Below are 13,863 nucleotides of genomic sequence, written 5' to 3'. Positions count from 1 at the left end.
ACTTCAAACCGGAGTCGGACACTGATGGAGAGACTCAGGAAGAAGTTACAACTTTTAGAATGCAACTGGACATGGGCGGGGCTTCCCTACTCTTACGTAAGAGTAGAAGGAAATCTGAAACTGTGTGTTTTCGAGAGACTGTTTATGATTTATGGGAATTACAAAAAAAGGAGCGGGTGGATTTTTACCATTATAGGCTGATTGTTTACACACACTGTGGACACATCTTTGTTCAAACATCTTATAAAAGTGAATTTTGCATAATAGGTCTCCTTTAAATCTAAAAACAGTAGTATAGTATCTAGTAACCTTGATATATTATGTGTTTCTCTGAAATCCTTCATTCTGTTGAAGCATTCTGTTTTAAAATATTTTTATATAATGAACACTAATGCGTGTAATTGATTGCAGTCTCTGACAAATAACTTTCGCACTGTTCATTTTTTCTTCCTCCTCTCCCATAATAAAATAACTTCAACTCAAATCAATATTTCATGTCCATTCTGTATTTATTTGGTAAGTAGCCATGTAATAAGACAAATAACGTACAGTCAGCAGGCCGTTATCACAAAATAAACCCATTCTGGACGATAAAGACCCTCATACGTTATATCTAGACCCTGATCGCTCCGCCTGTGTTCATTTTGCAATAATGACCAACTGACTGTACATTACACCTGACTGATTGAACTCTCACAATGCAGATGGTGCTACAGAGAAATGATGGAAAGTAATAATAATATTTTGTTAGGACTGCTGTAATAAATGCCCACCAAACAAAGAACATTTGAGACCTAATATTTTCAAGAACCATTTTAGCAAGTTTAGCACTGTGTTTTAGACCAGCTTCACAACTAAGAAAACTCACTGTACGTTAATGGTGTTGTTACTGCATCATCAAGCAATTAAAGGCATTGAGGAATACGTGTTGAACAAAGCTGATAATGGCTAATCAGCCTGGGAAATATTAACCAGGCTTGTCTTTAAAAACTTGCAGCTAATTGCTGTTTTTTTTAATGCCTATGAATCCCCAAAGTGGTTCATACTGCAGCTGAAGTGTGCTTTGATTAAATTTAAGCTTTAGGCTTGAGTAAAAACAACAATGTACACAGGGATGAGCATTAGAGAAACAGCGAAAACCAAAAAAATCTCTCCTGTCGGTCATATATTAGGAATTCACAAGTCTGGGCTGAGTTTCTGACATGGCGTTGTAAAAACATCATTGACATGATGGGTAATTGCTCCTTTGGTACGTTAGCTTGTTTTTACAGGCATGAGGCCCCTCTTTATTGGCTGTCACCTTTTGTGTCTATACCAGGATTTCCATCATACATAGACTTCACGTCACCACAAAAGAGCGTTTTCATGTTTTCAGCAGTTATGAATAATAAAAAGCTATTGCTTCACATGCTCCTGGGAGAAATAAAATCCAATTGGATGATGTATAGATTTAATGCAATGCTGAAATCTTAATTATAAGTTCATTTTCTGTGCTCCGATGGCTCAAACAGTTCATTATTCTGCCCTGCAGTGCCATTCCGACTCCAGTTTAATTGTGTTTTTGACGTGGAATGAGTTCAAAGTCCATGTTTAAATAATGTGCCTGCCTGAGTTTTGCTTTTGGGGGAAAAAAGTATTGATTGATGTAATATAAACACAAGTGCCTCATTTAAAGTTATGGAAGTGTGTCTGCAGAGAGAAAAAATAAGGAGAGCTGTGGGTGAATATGATATTACAGCTGTGCGTGTGTATGTCTGTGGTCTCTGGCAAGTTGTCTTTATCTAGGAAATCAAGAAATTGTTGCCCACGGCAATCAGAAAGAAACGTATCCTCTGCTGGCAGGTATTTGGCACATTGCCCACCTCAATCCACAAGGCCTAAAGTATGCCAATGTGCTTATCACCAACAAAAAACACACCCATTACCTCCAAATGACATGCACACACTTAATACCAACATAAAAATACGTGCCCTTTGTTTGTCTGTTTGAAAGGCACACATTACATTATGTTCAGATGACCAGGTAATATAAATACTAATGTTTTTACAATCATGCACTTTAACTAAATACAGTTATTGGTGCATGGACTGATCTTTGTGGAACTGAGCCACTCATCTCTTCCTCACACGTAGTGCACTGCTCTGCATGCTTAGTGGACTAATGATGCCTGAGATTGTATTTCTGCAATGCAATTTACTCCTTGCAGATCAGGCAGGTAGCCGGCTCATTAAGAGACCAGAAACATCACGATATGGCTTTGATGTAATGCTCAGATGTTATTTGAATGTATAAAACCCAGAAATAAATAGCAATTTATTCACATATATGGTAAATAAAAGCTTGTGAGGCACACTGTCACTGTCGCTATAATATAATGGCACATACGTACATATATGTATGTATGTGGATGGATGGATGGATGGATGGATGGATGGATGGATGGATGGATGGATGGATGGACGGACGGATGGACGGATGGATGAATGGTGATTTTATGGATGGATGGATGGTTGGTTGGTTGGTTGGTTGGTGAGATGGATGGATGGATGGATGAATGGATGGATGGTTGATTGGATGGATGGATGGATGGATGGATGGACGGATGGATGAATGGATGGATGAATGGATGGATGGATGGATGGATGAACGAATGGATGGATGGATGGATGGATGGATGGATGGATGGATGGATGGATGATTGACTGGATGGATGATGGATGGATGGATGGATGGTGATTTTATGGATGGATGGATGGATGGATGAATGAACGGATGGATGAACAAATGGATGGATGGATGGATGAATGAACGGATGGATGAACGAATGGATGGATTGATGATTAGATGGATGGATGGATGAACGGATGGATGGATGGATTATTGGATGGATGGATGGATGGATGGTTGGACGGACGGATGGATGGTTGATTGGATGGATGGATGGATGGATGGATGGATGGTTGATTGGATGGATGATGGACGGATGGATGGATGATGGATGGTTGATTGGATGGATGGATGGATGGATGGGTTGACTGACTGACGGATGGATGGATGGATGGATGGATGGATGGATGGATGGATGGATGGATGGATGGTTGATTGGATGGATGGATGGATGGATGGATGGATGGTGATTTTATGGATGGATGGATGGATGAACGAATGGATGGATGGATGGATGATTGGATGGATGGATGGATGGATGGATGGATGATGGATGGATGGACCAGCACCGTTTGTATCATCATGGGGGTCCTTGGACTCCAGTTTGAAAACCACTGCATTTACAGATTTAAACAACAATAAAAGCCAAACCAAAATGCAGAAAGTGAAAATTAATTTCCATCCCAGATTTAAAGATAAACTATGTAAACTTCAAGGCCCACATTTGGCCCCGTTATTTGAGACTCTTGCACTAGTCTCTTTCATACCTTGCTGGAGTGCTTCACAGACAGCATCATGAATATGTAATCAATCCTTCTGTGCTGCTAATGTTGATCATAAAATACTACAGTCACCAGTAGGGCCATAAAAGAACACTTGAAACCAAGAGTCTCTAGTTTTGCACATGGTCCAGGCAGGTTAGCGTGCCTCTTTTGGACCTGATCCAGAGGCCCAACCTTTCCATTAGCTATTCCATGAGGCAAAGAAGCTTTTGTAACATTTATATGCTTTTGAAACCTAAATGTCCTCAAACCTTGCATGGGCCAGTGTGTGTCTTAATCATGTCCAAATATAAGAAAAGGGGAAATGAAACTTAGGGATAGCTAGACAAGTCAAATCTGTTAAACATATCAGTCCACATTTTTCAGCTCTTTAGTTATATTTACAATTAAATTGCATACACACACACACACACACACACACACGCACACACACACACACACATGTTCCAGTCTGCAAGCTACAGGCTCTCAGACAGTCAGATGTCTAATGAGGCCAGTCTTTGAGCTCTGGCTTGATTTATGCTTTACTGAATATCAAAACCATGCACAAATTTATTGTAGTAGGAATGCAGCCATCTCTCACATTCACTCAGGCAATAAGTAGAAAACCACAAGCAGGGACAAGCCCTCGATTTCCCCACAGCGAAATCCAGTGTCTTCTCCCTACATAAGCAAACATACACTCAAAGACACTGAATCTACTACACCATTGATATCCTTACTTTAACTGTCTTCAAATGCAGCAACAAATATATGAGCACAGGCCTCAACAACAAGGATGGCCTGATGTACCAGGAATGTGAGAATGTTTCGAGTCAGCTTTTGGAGGCTTTATGCCTTGTAAATGTAAATCTAGTTTTGTTTGGTGTTTTGAACACTGCTGATTTAAATGTCACCTATATTATATATATAATGAAAACCTAATACCTAATAAATTATTAGCAACTTTTAAAACATTATTGTAAACATTATTTTATTTATTTATCTATTTATTTTCAGAGTCTGTGAAAATGTTGGTAGAGCAACTATTACTATGACTGGACCGACAGAAAATTTTTTTTTTATTGTTGAGCCCCTGAGTAGGTATATTTTACGACTAAAAAGACTGAAAGTGAAGGTAAGAATCAGCGTCTATCTCACAGGGGGAGGTTGAGTCTCCATATGGTTTAGAGATGCACACATGGCCAGATCCATATACCGAAACATACCCTCGACCCACCAATGACTGTGCCTCCCACGCCTCTTCAGCTTCTGAAAAGTATCAAATCTCAAGAGGAAGTAGAGGAGTAATGGAGGAGGAAAAGGAGACACAGGACGGACCCTAACAAGCCATAATGCAGTTACAGATGAAAGAAAGCAGAAATTGATGTACCAGAAGGAGCCACTGATGGCCTAACCAGCTGCTGGAAGAGAAGTGTATGAGATGCTCAGACAGAAACAGAGACCTGAGGAATGCTTAGAAGACAGCTTGAAAAAAACTCCTCATGGTCCTGTGTGGCCAAGTTTGACAATATTCAGTGAGAAGGCAAGGTTTAACGAATCTTTACGACTGACTGTCCACACTGTTGTTTTGTAAGTTATAAAATCAGATCTGTTTGTTTAGACAATGAAGTCAATATCCAGTACATCTACAGTACATTGGTTGCCATAAGTGATGATTTAAGTGTCAGCACAACAACAAAAGGACTGAACTCATGAGGCACATCAGAACACACATCAGAAGCATTATTGTACTAAACTGAGAAAATAATGGTGTAGGATTTCTGATTATTATCACTCAGAAATTGTGAATATGTAAAATTTGAATAGGAAAGAATTCAATTGTGTTTTGTCGTAAAACGTACTCCAAAAATCTATTTTATTTACAACATTGAAACTTTTGTGCATCATTGCATTCCAGAAGACTACTTGATTTTTTTCCAGAAAACAAAAAAGTATTTTATTTATCACCCGGATATGCAAAAACATGTTTAACAAACCGAAAAGCACAAATTATAACATAAACACAGTCACACATGTCATATTGTCCATTGTGACAGTGAATTAATTAGATTAAAGGGATAGTTCAACCAAAAACAAACTCACCCTCAGTTGTTCTAAATCTGTATGAATTTCTTTCTTCTGCAGATATTGTGAAGAATATGGGTAACCAAACAGTTGATGGGCCCCACTGACTTTCATAGTATGAAAAAAAAAAAAAAATACTATGGAAGTATTTTCTTGAAGTACATTCTTCAAAATATCTTCTTTTGGGTTCAGGAGAACAAAGAAACTCATAAAGGTTTGGAACAATTTGAGGGTGAGTAAATGATGACAGAATTTTCATTTTTGGGTGAACTATCCCTTTATATACAGGTGCTGGTCATATAATTAGAATATCGTGAAAAAAATTAAAAAAATTTTTTTTGTAAATTATTTTTAAAAATGAAACTTTCATATATTCTAGATTCCCTACATGTAAAGTAAAACATTTCAAAAGTTTTTATTTTTGAATTTTGATGATTAGAGCGTACAGCTCATGAAAGTCCAAAATCCAGTATCTCAAAATATTAGAATATTTCCTAAGATCAATCAAAAAATGGATTTTCAAAACAGAAAAGTTCAAGTTCTTTAAAGTATGTTCATTTGTGCACTCAATACTTGGTCAGCAGCACATATTACAGCAAATGACTTGCTCCTAGCACAAATTACAGCATCAGTGAAGTGTGGCATGGAAGTGATCAGCCTGTGGCACTGCTGAGGCACTATTGAGCCTTCAGATCATCTGCATATTGTTGGATCGACTGTTTCTCATCTTTCTCTTGAAAATATCCCATAGATTCAGGGGTCAGGCATGTTGGCTGGCCAATAAAACACAGTAATATCATGGTCAGCAAACCACTTGGTAGTGTTTTTTGCACTGTGGGCAGGTGCTAAAGTCCTGCTGGAAAAGGAAATCAGCATCTCCATAAAGCTTGTCAGCAGATGGAAGCATAAAGTGCTCCAAAAGCTCCTGGAAGATGGCTGCATTGACTTTGCACTTGAACACAATGGACCAACACCAGCAGATGTCACGGCCCCCCAAATCATTACTAACTTCAGAAACTTCCCACTAGACTTCAAGCAGCTTGGATTCTGTGCCTCTCCAGTCTTCCTTCAGACTCTGGGACCATGATTTCAACATGAAATGCAAAATTTACTTTTATCTGAAAAGAGGACTTTCGACCACTGTTCACTGTCCAGTTCTTTTTCTCCTTAGCCCAGGTAAGATGCTTCTGACGTTGTTTCTGTTTCAGAAGTGGCTTGGTAGTCCTTTTCCTGAAGATGTCTGAGTGTGGTGACTCTTGATGCGCTGACTCCGGCTTCATTCGACTCATTGTGAAGCTCTCCAAAGTGTTTGAATCGGCTTTACTTGACAGTATTCTCAAGCTTGTGGTCATCCCTGTTGCTTGTGCACCTTTGCCTACCCAATTTCTTCCTTCTAGTCAACTTTGCATTTAATATGCTTTGATACATCACTCTGTAAACAGCCACCACATTCAGTAATGACCATCTGTGACTTACTCTCTTTGTGGAGGGTGTCAATGATTGTCTCCTGGACCATTGCCATGTCAGCAGTCTTCCCTATTAGTGTGGTTTCAAAGAACAAGAGATACCCGGAATTTATACTGTAGGGATGGTCATTTAATGAAACTCAAATGTAAATATTCTAATATTTTGAGATACTGGATTTTGGACTTTCATTAGCTGTACGCTCTAATCAACAAATTAAAAAAAAAAAAACTTTTGAAATGTTTTACTTTACATGTAGGGAATCTAGTATAAGTGAAAGTTTCATTTTTTAAAATAATTTACAATAAAAAAATGAACTTTTTCACGATATTCTAATTATATGACCAGCACCTGTAGATGTATTTCATAACATGGCAGTAATTGTGCTTGTGATTATGGTTTCAACTGTTTTAGCCTTTATTTAAGAAGACTACCACATAATTACTGTTGTAAATGTTGGTACTGCAGCTGTTTTTGATTGCTGAGATGTGAAAGTAGTCTCACATACCATCCATTCCTGTGATACCTGTGTGATATCTCAAGTACGCAGTAATCTAACTCCTTCCTCTTCATCCTTCATCAAAAGCCCAATAAAACAACAATCACATCCCCACTATTAACAGAGGCCATATTCACTCAAACATAAACACAAATAACTGTAAAACTGCGCTGTCATCAACCCATTTGCTCAAAAGGAATGTAAACAGTGTGTATGGAGAGGAATGTCAAATGTCACTTATCTGTATGTGTCTGCAGGGTCGGTGCAAGTGATCGTCCCACAAAGAGCTTCTGTTCAGAGGCAGGGTTTGGACACACTGAGGCCTGTGGAGTCCTATCTGGGCCTCTGATGGGGTTTGGGCCTGAGGGATACTGTACAGGAGAGATTACATAAGATTTGAGCAATGCAAATAAAGAATATATGAGTTTCTCCAAAGGAAAGTTTTTCTTTTGTGGTTTTATTCATACATTAGACTGTCTTTAAAAAAACTGGAATGATAAAACTTTGCTTCTGAGCTCTGGATTTTATTGTAACTGTACTCAAGTATAATTTATTGATGCCCATGTGCTCTAGACACACGATCCCTCAACTTAAAGCCAGAGTGCAGAGGATCTGGATAGGCATGCTGGGCATTTTAAATGCCTGATTCCACATTTGCTTGTGTTTAGAGGACATAGAGAGCTGAGAAACAGCGATCCTGGCCGCACCATCAAAGGGTGATAAATAAACCTGTTAAACAAGTCTGATAACATCCGCAGAGCTGCTCTCCATCAGACATTAAATCCTGCATTTAAAAAGCAGCACTGCGTTTATGAGCCATAGTAAAGCCTTTTGCCCAGGATAAAGGGAAAAGCTTCGGCCAGCTGGCGTCCTGACCCACATGAGATCTGCTGTGGGTTAGTGCACAGGACAGATGCAAACACAGACAGGAAGAGTGAATGAGAGAGACAGATGAAGTTTTCTATGCTGTGTTTCATCATGCAAAGCAAATGGCACTTTTCATAAATATGATACAAATTAGGGCCTGGATCTAAAGTTTTAAACAAATTTCAGAGAATGTATGTGCTTAAGCTTCAGACAACATTCATTGTCAACCTCAGGATTGTCAACCTGGAGATGTCAGAATATATACAATATAAAGGGTCGCATGGTAAGGGTAACATTATTTTAAAAACATTAAACATGCTGTTAACTATTTAATAAATAAAATAAATAAATAAAATTGTCATGCGTAGTTTTGGTTTTGTGCCTATGTTCACATTTCATGTCTTTATTTTGAAGTTTACTCATGTTTCATGTTCCTGTTTGTCATTGCTTTGTTTCCATGTTTGCCATGTGCTCCCTTATGTCATGCGATTTCCTTGTTTGTATCATGTGATCCTCCCACGTGCTCCCTTTTCATGTGTCCTGTGTTGTCATTGGTTTATTGGTTGATTGTGCACAGGTGCTCCTTGTTTGTGATTAGTCCTTGTGTATTTAAGCCCTCATGTTTGCCTTGCTCTTGTTTTAGTGTCCCTGTATTACTGTGGGTAAGGTTTCCTTTCATGCCATGCCAGTTCGTTTTGTTCAGGTTTTTGGATTTAAGTAATTAAAACTGCACTTGTGCTGCAAAAAAAATGCTTTTCTTACTTGCGCTTTTGTCTGGTTTCCAGTCCAAATATCTAAAAATTCTTAAATTAATAATTTTCTAGACAAGTAAAAATTGTCTTTTCAGAATTTTTTTTCCTTAAAACAAGTAAAATCTGCCAATGGGGTAAGCAAAATCTTATTTCAAACTGAAAACAAGATGACTTTGCTTACCCCACTGGCAGATTTTGCTTGTTTTAAGCAAAAACTCTTTTTTTTTTTTCTGAAAACTAGACAGTTTTTACTTGTCAAGAAAGTGCTTCTTGATTTAAGAATTTTTAGATAATTGGACTGGAAACAAGACAAAAATGTAAGCATTTTTTGCAGTGTGGGTTCTGCAACTTGCCTCCCAGTGGATTCTACAGTTACAGAATCCTAGACCTTCAACCATGAACCCAGCAGTTTTACTCTCTGGAGCTTGTCTTCTACACCAAGGCAACCATTCCATAGTAGAGGATCATACACTGGACTTTTGGGACCTTGCTCCCAATCTGACTTTCCAGATAAGTCACATTTTTTTTTATCGAAGTCTTAATGCTCCTTTGAAAATGCAACTTTCCTTTGATCCTCAAGGAACTTTAGTGGTCATTGTAAAACGGGCATTAAGTGGTTCATTTACCATAGGATATCCTGCAGTCATGCCTGCCACTCCAGGGACTGTTCACATCATTCCTGCCAAGCCTGAAACTCTTCACGTCGTGCCTACCACGCCAGGGCCTGTTCTCATCACTCCTGCCCTACCACACCAGAGTCTCCAGATTATGCAGCACTGACCATCATGACCACTTTATGTGTGTGGGCTGCACACACATTGGCTCCAGCCCCTGACCAGCATCCAGTGACTGCCTCAGCCCATGAACCCGTTCCAATTCAAGACCCCATAGCTCCACCCAAGAAGATTAGGGGTTGGCTATAGGTAAACTGCTATGGCCACAGAGGCAGCGCCATTCTCTGGTCCCCTGAACTGCTGGCGCTGCCCTGGAGGTGCCCTAGCCTGCCAGGTCTGCCCATGCTCCTCGGCCCAGGTACACCCATGCCTGCCACTGCCAAGCCATTGTCTATGTCCTGTTCCCCTGCAGGGGCCTGGCCCACCATCCCTCCCCCAAGACTGCCTCCACTCCACCACCCTCCTGGACATTTTGTATAGTTTTGATTTTGTCGGGCGTCAGGAGCTGCCCATAGGGTAAACTTCATTTTGAAGTTTACTCATGTTTCATGTTCTGTTTGTCATTAGGTGTTTGACATTGGCTGCAGCTGGATGCAACTGATCGGCGAGAGTAGCCGCGTGCAGGCGGGGAGCAGCTGAAAACGGAGATGTGAAGTCGGACACTTTCTGCTTCCCGTAGTGACGCTCGCGCTGCGCTTACATAAATAAATGAATGCAATATTTGACTAATACACAGATGTTTCAGACATTTTCATTCAATGCTTTATGTACTGCTTAGTGCCTGTTTTTACAAGAATAAAGTTCAACATGAGCATATTTAAATACCAATGTTTTATTTTGATAAACATGAGACAATATAACATTGCGACTACATAAAAAGAGCTTTAACTGTTATAAAAATACAGATTTTTGAGCATTAGTGGAACTGAAGGTTACAGAATAAACATGAAACACATGATCGTTGTCATGCGGTGAATCCAACCAATCGAACAGCTGTGTTGTCATCAGAGCCTGTGCAGTTGGTCTTGAGAAACTGCACTGGCTGACGCATCCGGCTGCTCTCGAATTGCTCTCGCGGTACTTTGAAGCCGTAAGTCACAGTCACATGCTGTCGGCGCTGTCTCAAGTCGGACAGAATTTCTAACCGGCATGCACTGCTTCAAGTCAGCAGCCGATCGGTCTGTGCAGCACTGGGCGAAGTCGAACAAGCCTATTGCTTTGTTTCCATGTTTGCCATGTGCTCCCTTATGTCATATGATTCCCTTGTTTGTATCATGTGATCCAGCCTTGTGCTCCCTTGTCATGTGTCCTGTGTTGTCATTGGTTGATTGTGCACAGGTGCTCCTTGTTTGTAATTAGTCCTTGTATATTTAAGCCCTCATGTTTGCCTTGTTCTTGTTTTATTGTCCCTGTACCACTGTGGGTAAGGTTTTTGTTCATACTATGTTTGCCATGCCATTCCAAGCTTAGTCTGTTCTTTTTGTTCATGTTTTGGATTTAAGTAAATAAAACTGCATTTGGGTTCTGCAACTTGCAGTGACAGAATACTAGATCTTTAACCATGAACCCAGCAATTTTACCCCCTGAAGAGCTTGTCTTTTCCTACACCAAGGTAACCGTTGAGGATCATACACTGGACTTCTTGGACCTTGCTCACTAATCTGACTTTCCAGATAAGTTGCTTACTATTTTTATATTTTTAATCAGAACAGTCTTAATTGCTTTTGAAAATGCAACTTTCCTAATGATCAAGGAACTTTAGTGGACATTGTAGAATGGGCATTAAGCGGTTCATCATTTACCATAGGCTATGCAGATGAGAACCCTGTTATCCTGCAGTATTCGGCACGCCCAAGCCTGTTAACGCCATGCCTGCCACACCAGGGACTGTGGCTGGCTATAGGTACCCTGCTATGGCCATGGAGACTGCACCACTCTCTGGCCCCCTGAACTACATGCACCACCATGGTCCTTTGAGCTGCTTGCACCTCCATGGCCCCCCGAACTTCCAACGCCACCCTGGAGATGCCCTAGCCTGCCAGGTCCACCCATGCCCCACGGCCCAGGTCCGCCATTGCAGGTGTTCCTCGTGTATTTAAGCAATCATGTTCGCCTTGTTGTTGTTCTAGAATTGTCCCTGTACCACTGTGGGTAAGGTTTCTGTTTATGCCATGTTTGCCATGCCATGCCAAGCTAAGTCTGTTCTTTGTTCATGTTTTGGATTTAAGTAAATAAAACTGCACTTGGGTTCTGCAACTTGCCTCCAGTGGATTCCAGTTACTAAAAATAAAATGTAAAATAAATAAAAAAATAAAATAAAAATAGGCAACATGGTAAGGGTATTACTCAAACATTATATACACATATAAAAATACCTTGAAAGGGTAACATTTAATAAACATTACATGCATAAAATATATAAAAGTGAGAATTTCCTGAATAGGGTCACATTTAACTATAAATGAAGTGGTCTCTCAGCAAGGGCTCGGCTATTTGGGACCAAGTGTTGGTTTGTTTTTAGTGATGCACTTAAGCAATATTTGGTAATTATGCCAATTTTAAATGCATTAACCAGATTTAAAGTTTGTCACAATGAACAGAACATCAAATTATAACATTGATTTCATTGAATTTTATTGAATTTAATTGTTGGGAGGTTCACGATTTCTAAGGTGGGACAGGCCGAAATCATTTAAGGGGAGATTTGATTTCAAATTCACATAGTTTATTAAACATCTGTAACACTTTACAATAAGGTTTCATTAGTTAACCACTTTAGTTAACATGAACTATTTCTACAGCATTTATTAATTTTGTTAATGTTAATTTCAACATCTAATCATACATTAAAATCAAGAGTTGTATTTAACAATGCACAGCTTAACTAACATTAACACAGATTAATAAATACTGTAACAAAAGTTTTGCTCATAGTTAATGTTAGTTAATACATGAACACATGTTAAATGAAACCTTATTGTAAAGTGTTACCAACATATCTAATAATCAAATGATATCAAAAAACAAATTTTAAATATAAAGTGAACCCTGCACAAGCACAATGCTAAACTGAGATGTGTGGCAATTAAGTGTGGCAATTGTGCAGCTTTCTTTAAACAAGTATTTTAACACATAAAAGTTTTGAGAATTTATCTGACAATGCAAAAAGGAGACAAAGAACAAGAAACTGAACTGTGTGTGTGAGAGAGAGAGAGCGCGTAACCCCTAATTAAAAGTATTAGAAATCTTCTTCCATCAGCATGAGGGGGAATTAATGTGGGGCTGTTGGCACATGAAGTCAATGCTTCAGGCTTCCTGTCTCCAAATAGGCAAACAGGAGGTGCATTGCAGAGAGCCAGTTGCCTTGGTAACAACAACTGAGCTGCATGGATTCCAAGCAGAAGCACTTATGAATTCTCAGGGGTGAATCTAACTACACCTTTAAAGATTAAATATTGACTCAACACAACACAGCAGCAAACAGAAACTTACATGGTTAGAAATAATTACAAGTTTAACCTTTACTTACAAGTACATTCTTTTATTGTAATCTAATGACATAAAATAATACATTTTAAATTAAATTATCGTTTGTACGCCTTGAACGTACTTTCCGCTTCCGCATTCTTCATAACGCTTACGCTGAATGTTCTACGCCTTCCCTATTCTACTTACGGAACGAACGCGGCGCCAGTCTCGTTTTTTTCCGTAACTTGAATAGGGAAGGCGTAGGACATTCAGCGTAAGCGTTATGAAGAATGCGGAAGCGGAAAGTACGTTCAAGGCGATATTTTGTTTATAAAGCATAAACGGTTGTATTTTTTTCGAAAATGACCGATCGATTCGCTAGATAAGACCCTTATTACTCATCTGGTATCGTTTAAAGCCCTTGAAGCTGCACTGAAACTGTCATTTTGACCTTCAATATGTTGGTAGCCATTGAAATCCACTGTAAGGAGAAAAATCCTGGAATGTTTTCCTCAAAAACCTTCATTTCTTTTCGACTGACGAAAGAAAGACATGAACATCTTGGATGACATGGGGGTGAGTAAATTTATCAGGAAAAGTGTATTTAAAAGTGGACTAATCC

The 13,863-nt window shown here is 39.2% G+C and overlaps 1 protein-coding gene across 3 annotated transcripts in view; it reads right to left on the bottom strand.

Annotated features, from left to right (window-relative positions):
- col7a1l (collagen type VII alpha 1-like) overlaps window positions 1-7,845 on the bottom strand; it is a 96,986-nt gene extending 89,141 nt beyond the window's left edge. For all 3 annotated transcript variants that reach the window (XR_007179431.1, XM_048155495.1, XM_048155497.1), the window contains exon 1: window positions 7,490-7,845. The gene's annotated coding sequence lies outside the window, so the exon portion shown is untranslated. The remainder of the gene's footprint in view (window positions 1-7,489) is intronic.
- Window positions 7,846-13,863: the final 6,018 nt, after the last annotated feature.

Source organism: Megalobrama amblycephala, linkage group LG14 (genome assembly GCF_018812025.1).
Source record: "Megalobrama amblycephala isolate DHTTF-2021 linkage group LG14, ASM1881202v1, whole genome shotgun sequence".
In the NCBI taxonomy this organism is placed as follows: Eukaryota; Metazoa; Chordata; class Actinopteri; order Cypriniformes; family Xenocyprididae; genus Megalobrama; species Megalobrama amblycephala.
The sequence above is the reverse complement of the archived record's forward strand: the minus strand, read 5'-3'. Positions and strand labels throughout refer to the sequence as shown.